The following is an 11,256-nucleotide window of genomic DNA, read 5'->3' on the forward strand; positions in this document are numbered from 1 at the left end:
TCATTCTTCCTTTCTCTTTCTCTCTCTTTCCTTTTTCTTTTCTCTTTCTTTTTCTTTCTTTCACTTTCTTTTTTCTTCCTTTCTTCCTTTCTCTCTTTTCTATTCTTTTCTCTCTCTCTCATTCTTTCTCTTTCTCTCTCTTTTCTCTTTCTTTATTCTCTCTCTCTCTTATTCTTTCTTTCTTTTCTCTTTCTCTCTCTTTCTCCTTTCTCTCTCTCTCTCTTTTCTCTTTCTTTCTCTCTTTTCTCTTTTTCTTTCTTCCTCTTTCTTTCTTTCTCTCTCTCTCTAATCCAAGAAGTCCATTCCCTCCTTTCAAATTAGGCACCAATTCATTCATGTAAATTAAGGTGAAACACCAAAGGTATTTCTGTGGATAGGAGAGATTTTAAAGGACCGTGAGATTCCCAACTTCTATAAAAAGAGAAGTGGGTCCACCTTATCTGGAACTCTCCCCTCGGGGAGAACTTGGCACACCTGGAATTCTAAAAAAAAAAATTCCCAGTAGCAGCTTTGAAGAGGAGAACCAATCTGTGCTCAGAAAGGGACCAACATCACTGCAATGTGGGGAAAGGTAAGCAGTTGGGCTTTTCTATCAGAATGCTTTTCTCCAGTTTCAGCAATGGGTGAAATCCAGCACGTTCAGACAGGTTCTGTAGAACCGGTAGTGGAAATTTTGAGTAGTTCAGAGAACTGGTAGCAGAAATTTTGAGTAGTTCAGAGAATTGGTAGTGGAAATCTGGAGTAGTTCAGAGAACCGGTAGCGGAAATTTTGAGTAGTTCAGAGAATCGGTAGCGAAAATTTTGAGTAGTTCAGAGAACTGGCAAATGCCACCTCTGGCTATCAAACGCAATCTCCTTTTTTCATGATTAAATAAAGTTGACCCAAAGGGAGGTGAGAAATAAAGGACATCCCTGGACAGATGGTGCCATTTCTCTCAGCTCTTCAGCTGTCACTTCTCCAGGCCTTAGGCATGTGGGCTTAATGATTCTCCCCCTTGCGAACATTATGGACGAATGGGGAGCGGGTTGGAGTGACTTGATAGGTCTTAATTAAGTTGTGTATTTTTAGAAGAAATTACAACACTTCATCACCTAATCTGGCTGGTCTTCGGAGCTGAACAGGTAAGCGTAATTATTTCATTGTATTGATCTTTTGGACAAGACCTACTGAAGCAAAACACAAGGATGGAGATAGAGATAGAGATAGAGAGAGAGAGAGAGAGAGAGAGAGAGAGAGAGAGGACTTTTTCCCCAAAAAGACTTCAGATCATAGGTTGGACCAAGAACGGTGGCAATTTACCACTAAGCCCAGAATCCTTTCACATATTAGAATAACAGAGTTGGAAGGGACAGTGAAAGTCTTCTAGTCCAACCCCCTGCTTAGGCAGGAAAGCCTACACCACTTCAGACAAATGGATATCCAACCTCTTCTTAAAAACTTCCAGGGTTGGGGCATTCACAACCTCTGGAGGCAAATTGTTCCACTGAATAATTGTTCTCACTATCAGGAAATTTTTCCTTAGTTCTAAATTGCTTCTCTCCTTGATTAGTTTCCACCCATTGCTTCTTGTCCTGCCCTCAGGTGCTTTGGAGAATAGCTTGACTCCTTCTTCTTTGTGGCAGCCCCTGAGATATCAGAACATTGCTATCATGTCTCCCCTGGTCCTTCTTTTCATTAAACTAGACATACCCAGTTCCTGCAAACGTTCATAGGATGTTTTAGCCTCCAGTCCCCTCATCATCCTGGTTGCTCTTCTCTGCACTCTTTCTAGAGTCTCCACATCTTTTTTACATCGTGGCGACCAAAACTGGACGCCGTATTCCAAGTGTGGCTTTACCAAGGCCTTATAAAGTAATATTAACCCTTCATGTGATCTTGATTCTATCCCTCTGTTGATGCAGCCTAGAACTGTGTTGGCTTTTTTGGCAGCTGCTGCACACGGCTGGCTCCTATTTAAATGGTTGTCCACTAGGACTCCAAGATCCCTCTCACAGTTACTACTATTGAACGAGGTACCACCTTTACTGTCCCTGTGCATTTCGTTTTTCTTGCCTAAATGTAGAACCTGACTCTTTTCACCCTTGAATTTCATTTTGTTAGATAGCACCCAATGTTCAAGTTTGTCAAGTTTGGTTCTTTTTTATTTTATTTTTCCTAACCAGCCTTAGTTAAAAAGGGGGAAAGAAAAATTGTGCTGTCACTATCATTAAATAACCTGGAAGCATCTCCTCTGTACTCAGATCACAATCTTCCTTCTTCTGCAATCTCTATACATTATTCTCCCAGAAATATCTCGGAAGATTTACTAGGTTTACTGCTTTGCAAATACTGTAGGTCACTGTGCCTTAACTTTGCTCCCCTCTACTAAAATTAGAAACGTGGGATAACTTCTCTGCAAAATTAGGAATTATTGAGGATCTACCCCATCTATTACTCTGGTTCTTTACAAGATTGTGGCAATAGAAGCAATCAATGTTCTTTCATCTGACCTTAGTTTTAGAAAAAGGTAAAAAACGGAATGAATAGGTGGCTAAGACACTGAACTTGGCAATCAGAAAGTCTGGCAGTTCGGTGGTTTGAATCCCTAGCACTGCATAATGGAGTGAGCTCCCGTGACTTGTCCCAGCTTCTGCCAACCTAGCACGTTAACAAATGCAAGTAGAAAAATAGGAAGGTACCAGCATCCCATGCACCTTCAGCGTTTAGTCATGCCGGCCAGATGACCACAGAGATTTCTTCATACAGCACTGGCTCTTCGGCTTTGAAATGGAGATGAGAACTGCCCCCCAGAGTCGGGAACAACTAGGACATATGTGCGAGGGGAACCTTTACTAGATAGATGATAGATAGATAGATAGATAGATAGATAGATAGATGATAGATAGACAGACAGATGACAGATTAGAGCAAAGATAGAGAGATAATAGATAGATATGATAGAGATAAATCATAAGAAAAAAGCAAAAGATAATAGATAATTGCTGATAGTTAAATGTTTAAATAGATGATAGATGGAGGGGGGAGGGGGAGAGGGAGGGGGGAAGGAGGGAGAGAGAGAGAGAGAAAGAGAGAGAGACTCGTCTTGACTGTTGAATGCCAGGAAAAGTAAACGCCATTTAATTCTCTTGAATATATATACAAGCAGTGGCTAATTTTTGTCTGAACCAACAAACCATCCAACAAAAACATATTATCCCACCGTCTGGTTAGACCAAGCACTAACTAGATTACTTGGCTATCCCTGCCTGGCAAGAGTTAATTGGACCATTTGTCACTGTTTGCCCCAGAGAACCAGGCTGGGCTCATTTTGAGACGGGAAGGGAACATCCAACTTCTTCTTCCTTGGCTGTTCACGCATCGCTTTGGGCTGATTTCAGCAACCTGGGAGGAATCCAAAGCATGCATAATCGTATTTTTTGAGCCTATGTACATTGTTAGCCAATTTATTCTTTTCAGGATGAGCCCGTCCCTCCGTCTGGTTTTCGCATCGCTTAATTATATGCCTTTTTCTCACAATGAATGGGAGCCCACCGAACCTGTAACTAAAATGCCACTTGGACGAAAAGCAACAATTCCGTGAAACATTGTACCGATCAAACAAAACATGGCGAAAGTACTCCAGGTTTTGCCTAGAAGCACTACGCAAAGTCAACACGGCCAAATTTAAATTCCAAAATATGTTCCCAACTCACGTGGCTGGTGCCAACTATTGCGACCCTGCAAAGAAGGGGAAAAAATCTTTTCTTCATACAGAGTAGAAGCATTTTACCCACGCCAGGGGGTTCTTTCATTTCCATTACCCAGATGTTTCAGATCCCATCTCCCCAAATCTTTCTCCTACAATCAAAAATAGGTGCCTTGCAGGCCTATGAATGCACTGGTGGTATTATCTAGTTGGGTAATGAAATGTTTGCAAGAAAAGAGAGAGTAGGAAGGACCTCACATCTGTCTGTCTATCTATCTACATATCTATCTACATATCTATCTATCTATCTATCTATCTATCTATCTATCTATCTACCTATCTATCTCCTTCCCTTCTTCCCACTCTCCCTCCCTCTCTCTCTCATCTGTCTATCCATCTCTCTCCCTCCCTCCTTCCCTCCCTCTCGTCTGTCTATCCATCTATCCATCTCTCTCCCTCCCTTCTTCCCTCCCTTCTTCCCTCCCTCCGTCTCTCCTTCCCTCCCTCCCACTCTCCCTCTCATCTGTCTATCTATGTCTATCCATAAAAGCACCAGAGTTCAAAGGCCTCCGTTCTTTGGCGCTCAGACTTCCTTATGGTCCAACTTTCACACCATCCTCCAGTAGATGGTGTCTTTGCTCACAACAAGCCTTTCAAGTCTGCCATACTAGACAGGAAGACACCTGATTTGCAGGTCACTTCAACGACCTCACATGCTTTACCGTCTGTGACTTAATGCCTGGGTGATGAAACAGCCCTGAAAGAAGCAGACAGCAACACGGCAGCCCTGGGAAAGGGATTTCCCAGATTTCTAGAAGAAGCTGAACTTGACTTCCTTCTTCTGCTTGCTCAATCGGGTCTTGTGACTGTTAGACAGAGGGGTGAGGCAATGCGACCAGCATGATTGCAACTCCACAAACAAGGCCATGGATCCACCGGAAGCCTAGGAGGTAGGCCAATTCTGTAAATGGCAAAATATTGCCCCTTTGCTCTGTTGAACGAATGCCATTCATCTTGTTTTGTTCGTTCCCTCTGAGCCGTCCCAAAGGTGCTTTTTTTTCCAAGAGGCAACTGGACTTCCTTGTTTTTTTTGTTCTTCTGAAGACGTTTCACTTCTCATCCAAGAAGCTTTCTCCCAACTTCTTCTTCAAGGTCTATGGAGGTTCTCAGTCCTCCAGGTCATGGACCTAGTTACTTGCGGGATCGCATCCTCCCACACACATCCCTGCGGCCAATTCGCTCACACAGGGAGGGGCTTCTCCTGGTGCCGTCCACTAGGCAATGCCAACGGGCGACACCAAGGAGTAGGGCCTTCTCTGTGATGGGCCCAACCCTCTGGAATGACCTCCCCCCCGACATCAGAACCACCTCTGACCTCCGCTCCTTCCGGCAAAAATTGAAGACTCACCTGTTCCGACTAGCGGGCCTGGCATAATTACAACTGTTACCTCCTGGTAGACGTACTATTAACTGGTTATTTTAGGGGTATTGTTTTTAATTTAATTTGTGTGTTTCTTAGGGGTTTTAAAATTATATTTATATATACTGGCTAACTGTACAGTTCTTTTAATTCTATTTTTAACCTCCTCCATATTTAACTGTACATATTTAATTCTTCTATTTATTGTATTTTGATGTATTCTTTGCATGGACTGTACACCGCCCCGAGTCCCTTTTGGGAGAGGGGGCGGTCTAGAAGCACAGTAGAATGAATGGTTGTTCCAAAGGTGCTTTTTCAAGAGGCAACTGGACTTCCTTGCTTTTTTCTTTTGAAGACATTTTGCTTCTCATCCAAGAAGCTTCTTCAGAACTTCTTCTTCAAGGTCTATGGAGATTCTCAGTCCTCCAGGTCACGGTTGTCCCAAAGGTTCTTTTTTCAGGTGGCAACTGGACTTTCTTGTTTGGTTTTTTTGAAGACCTAAACCTCCAAGTGCTTCAATGACCCTCTAAAAGGATGCAAATGACCAGCTCTGTCTGCAAGGAACATAAATCCTTCCATTTCCCCACTGTCCTGTCCGAGCTGAAGAAGCTTCTTGGACGAGAAGCGAAATATCTTCAAAGCAAAACCAGAGAGTCCAGTTGCCTCTTGAAAAAGCACCTTTGGAACAACCATGACCTGGATGATGGAGGCTCTCCATAGAACCTAATTCCTTGATTAGTTTCCATCCATTGCTTCTCGTCCTGCCTTTGGAGAACAGGTTGTTCCCCTTCTCCCTCTAGCAGCTCCTCAAATACTGGAAGGCAGCTAACATGTCACCCCTAATCCTTCTCTTCATTAGACCAGGCATAACGAGCAAAGAGAAGGACAAGGGGTGATATGAGAGCACCTGAAGACAGAAGAAGAACTAATATCCATTTCTCAATTGTTTAACTATTTACTTTCCTGTGTCTTGTGGTTTTCTTTTATTGTCTTCAGATTCCAGTTGATGGTCTCTGACTTTTGATGTAGTGATAGTTGAGCAGGAGTCTAATTTTTGTCTAAAAGTAGATAGGCTATTAAGCAGAGTAGGTCACTCCATAATTACAGTGTTGTCTCCCCTCGGAGACCATCCAATAACTCCTCTTACATCCCTATCTTACAAAAAAGCTGACTTATTTTCAGTAATGCCAGCTCCTGCATGTTTATCATTTATTAAGCGTGATTTCTCCCCCCCCCCCACACCTTATTTCGAATGTCTCGGGGATATTTCCCTCTCCCTTTTTTGCTGTCTTTAACACATTTCCCGATTTCTATTTTAATGTCTACTTTTCTTGTCTGGTAACCCGCGTTTCTGCGGAGGAGAATAAATTGAGTAAGCCAGCACCAGCTCAGCTGGATATGCAAATCAGATAAACAGGTCTCCTAATGAAGAGAGAAACCAAATGTGAATTGATGACATTTCTTTTGGGAGGGGGGGAGAAATTTAAATAGGTTTTCAGACACTGGAGGGAATCTTCTCTCTTGCATTTCCAGAGACAGCATCTCACGTAGAGTTGAGTTTTGGTTTATTTAGTAGCCTGGAAATGTGGGGATGTGTCAGATACTACATTTGGAAGGCTGAAGAACACGTGTTTGTGGTTCAATCTACAAGCAATGAAAAGGTTATGAAAACCAATCTCCAGGTTGAGGTGGGCCAAAGGCAATTGGTATCAGCGTTCTTCACACAGTCAGCCTGATGTTTAGACTGGTGTTGACAATTTTTTGGTCCACCTCTTGAGTCCTTCCCAAGGATGTAGGAGAAGTAGATGTGGATCTTTGATGGGGTTCAAGTTCTTCATTGTCATGGTTGGTTGCCCAGTCAACCAGGATGCTTTTGGCATTTTTGTCCACCTCTTGACTCCTTCCCAAGTATCTGGGCGTTTGATGGGGTTTGATGGGCGTTTGATGGGGTTCAAGGTCTTCATTATTATCACGGTTGGTTGGCTCAATCCAAATGCTTGTGAGAAGGTTGCAAAAAGGTATCACATGACCTCAGGACACTGCAAACATCATAAATACTGTACACACCAGTTCCCAACCATCCAAATTTTGATCCCATGATTGTGAGGATGCTTCAATGGTTGAAAGTGTGAAAAGAGGTCATAAATCACTTTTTCAGTGCTGTTGTAACTTCATAGAGTCACTAAGTTGAGGATTACCTGTTGTTAAAATATTCATGACTGGGAGAGACATGGGAACAAGGCCAGCCAATGAATAGGCATAGCAATTAAGTTAGCCAATGGGAGCTTAAACCTTCTGAGTCTGTACAAAGAATTGAAACAGAAACTTAAGCTGTCTGCTGCCTTGAGAAGTAAACTAGCAGGCTGCCTGGGCTTGTCTGCTGAAATGAAACTAACTGCTTGTGTTTACCTGTAAATCTCCTGTTTTGTGTTTACTTGGAGGAGCCACATGTTGGTATTGTACATTTATTCCTCTATTCTTATGTGCGTAAAGAAGTTAATGAATCCAGATGAATCAGTTATCTGTGTCTGCTTTCTGGATTTGAATTTATGCAAAAAAACTCTGACACCTGTATTATTTTAAAGTACTTTTTTTTAAAAAAAAAAGAGGTCCCACAACATCACAAATTCTCTGTGGTAGAAACTGCAACGCCTCCTGACAGCTTCCTCCACAAAGGGCAGAAGCATTATTTATGTTTCTTGATTTATTCAAGGGCAGAATAAGGGCAGAGTTGAAAAGATGTTCAACTCCAACCTCCATCGTTCCCAGCCAGGATGAGTGATGCTATGAGTTGCAGCTCAGCGAATTTCGGAGTTCCTCGGTGTCTTATCCTTTCCGCCTTTCCCACCTTTTAATTTAAAACATTTATCACCCGCCTCTTCTCCTCCATAAAGTCCCAGCCGGGCTCACAAGATATTAAATATTAACCGTTGTTCTAAAATATCGCCGTAAAGAATTGCCATAAAGTACAAAATTATGAAATGTAGAATGAGAAGCTGCAGAAGGAAGTTGGCGCAACAGGAGCAATCAAAGATGTTGAGATCCATCTTATTATATAGATGTTAGCAAGGAGCACAAGCTTCTCTTCCAGAAAGTTCTTTGTGAGCAGAAATGGGAGAAAACGAATAACACAGAGCTGAAAGGGACCTTGGAGGTCTTCTAGTCCAACCCCCTGCTCAAGGGGGAAACCCATACCATTCTGGACAAATAGTTGTCCAATCTCTTCTTTAAAATCTCCAGTGATGGAGCACCCACAATTTCTGGAGGCAAGTTCTTCCACTGATTAATTGTTCACGCTATCAGGAAATTTCTCCTTAGTTCTAGGTTGCTTCTCTCCTTGATTAATCTTCATCCATTGCTTCTTGTCCGGCCTTCGGGTGCTTTGGAGAATAGCTTGATTCCCTCTTCTTTGTTGCAGCTCCTGAGATATTGGAAGACTGCTATCATGTCACCCCTGGTCCTTCTTTTCATTCAACAGGACATACCCAATTCTGTCATAAACCTTCATACCCAATTCCGTCATAAACCTTCAATCATCTTCCCTTCCTATGGCAAGTACATAAACTAACTATGGTTAAAAGTTACGCTTTCAGGGCCAATTGTATGGAGGAAATCTAGCTTTGGGATGTCACCCAGAAATCAGCAAATTCTCAATAGTTGAACTGATTCTTCTTGTCATTTATTGACCCAAAAATTAATTGTTTCTGGGATTTTCAGCCTCTCAAGTAACTTGATTCAATAAAAAATAAAACTCTCTGCTCCTCTGAATTTCTAAATAAGTTAAACCCCCCCTCCTTCTCCTGCATCTACCTCACAGGAGTTTGGTAAAAATAGGGGAGAGGGAATGTCAGGTCATATACTACGCTGCGGCCAACTCTCCTTCCCTCCCTCCCTCCCTCTCTCCCTCCCCACCTCTCATGTTTTGGATGTTCTTTGAAAACTTGAAACACTGACAAATAAATTAATGAACTCCTTGTGTGCCAGAGGCCTCCTGTTGTGAAACATTTGCTGCAGGGTGGCAATTGTTAATCCTTTCAGTGAAAACAAAAAGAAGGACTTGAATTTAATAGTGGTGGGGTTACATCAGGCTCTCTGCTTAAGCAAGCCTCCTGGGTCCTGCCTTAACTGGAAGCAGCATTCAAGCTAAGGCAGATTCTCATCCTTGATTGACTACACAGATTCCACACAGGTGAATTTTTGGCCTGACGTCACTCTCTTCTCCCCGTTTCAAAGGTTTGGTTCAAGAAAGTGGTGAAATTCAATTGTTTTTACTACCGGTTCTGTGGGAGTGGCTTGGTGGACATGGCAGGGGAAGGATACTGCAAAATCCCCATTCCCACCCCACTCCAGGGGAAGGATACAGCAAAATCTCCATTCCCTTTCCACTCCAGGAGAAGGATACTGTAAAATCTCCATTCCCTCCTCACTCCTGGGGGAAGGATACTGCTCAATCCCCATTCCCTCCCTACTCCAGGGAAAGGATACCTCCACCAAACCACACCATGGGGGGGGGAGGAGGAAGGAGTATTATGTGTTCACCATCTTGAGTTACCCACCAAGTAATGAAGATGGGATAAAAATCTGATACATAATGGTAATTTTAAAATGGAATAAAACAGGGTAACCTTTTTAATGAGTTGGAAATGGGAGGAAAAGTTTGCCCCTCACCCCACCTGTGTTTTCTCCAGAATGATCAGATTTACACATGGTACAAAATTACGGTTAGCTTAACCATGGTTAGTTCAATATATCATAATCTGCAAGTGTCTTTTGATTTCATGCAGGGTGAGAAATCCATTCCTGCTAACTATATTGGTGAATAAAATTGTCTTCGCCTCATTATGCTGAAACCATGAAATACTAATATTCCTTTTTTTAATGGCTTTTTTCTTTTCTACTTTTTTATGTTATTGCAAACTGATTTAAGGTTTGTATAAACAAGCAAAACAAGCGAGCAAGTTATTGGAAACTTCTTCCCTCACTTTTTATTTTCAGAAATATTTAGAAGGTCCAGATTAGACCTTCAAGACAATATTTTGTCCTTAGAAGAAAGAAAAGATACATACTCATAACAAATAAATATATAGGTGGCAAGAGTATACTCCAAAGTTTCTAATCATTGGGGACTTTGAGTGGATGTGGGAAAACCTGATTGTTAGAAAACTGAAATAATAACCCCGTTCTCTTCCTCTAAAACTCTAGATTTCTCTAAAGTTTCCATCTATATATGAATATTGCTTGGTTGACCCTCATCCATTAAATAATCGGATATGAGTCATGAGACAAAATGAACAGACTTCGTGTTTGGATTTTTACTTTCAGAACTAATGAAAGCAAGCAAAAGACCAGAAGAAAAGAAGAGGAGAAGGAATGCCGGTGGAGAAGAAGGAGAATGAAAAGGAATGATAGTGGAGGAGAAAGAGAAGGAATGATTGTGGAAGAGAAAGAGGGGAAGGAATGCTGGTAGAGAAGGAGAAGGGAAAGGGATGATGGTGAAGAAGAAGGAGCAGCAGAAAAAGGAGAAAGAATGATGGAAGAGAAGGAATGATGGTGGTGGAGGAGGAGGAGGAGGAGGAGGAGGAGGAGGAGGAGGAGGAGGAGGAGGAATATGATCAGGAGATGGAATGATGGAGTAGGAGAAATTATGGTGTATGAGAAGGAAAAGGAATGATGGAGGAGGAGGAGGAGGAATGCTGGTGGAGAAGAAGGAGCAGAAGGAGGGCTGGAGGAGGAGAAAGAATGATGGAGGAGGAGGAATGATGGTAGAGGAGGAGAAGGAAAAAGCGAAGGAATGATTGTGGAGGATTCAGAGGAGGAGGAATGCTGGTGGAGAAGAAGGAGCAGAAGGAGAAGAAAGGCAGGAGGAGGAGGAGGAGGAGGAGGAGGAGGAGGAGGAGGAGGAGGAGGAGGAGGAGGAATGATGGAGGAGAAGAAATGATGGGGGGAAAGAAGGAGAAGGTATGCTGGTGGAGAAGAAGGTGGAGAAGGATTAGAAGGAGAAGGAAGGATGGAGGAGGAGAAGGAAGGATGGTGGTGGAAGAAGAGAAGAAATGCTGGTGGAGAAGAAGGAGGAGAAAGAGAAGGATGCTTGTGGAGGAGAAGGAGGAGGATCAGAAGGAGAAGGAAGGATGGAGGAGGAGAAGGAATGAT

At 42.6% G+C, this 11,256-nt stretch overlaps 1 long non-coding RNA gene across 1 annotated transcript; it reads left to right on the forward strand.

Moving 5' to 3' along the window:
• Positions 1-277: 277 nt before the first annotated feature.
• Positions 278-6,799, forward strand: LOC309398706. Its single transcript, XR_014176433.1, has 3 exons — positions 278-571; positions 1,070-1,122; positions 6,640-6,799. It is a non-coding gene; the product is annotated as an uncharacterized lncRNA (long non-coding RNA).
• Positions 6,800-11,256: the final 4,457 nt, after the last annotated feature.

Source organism: Natrix helvetica (assembly GCF_964273705.1).
Source record: "Natrix helvetica genome assembly, chromosome: 13".
Classification (NCBI taxonomy): Eukaryota; Metazoa; Chordata; class Lepidosauria; order Squamata; family Natricidae; genus Natrix; species Natrix helvetica.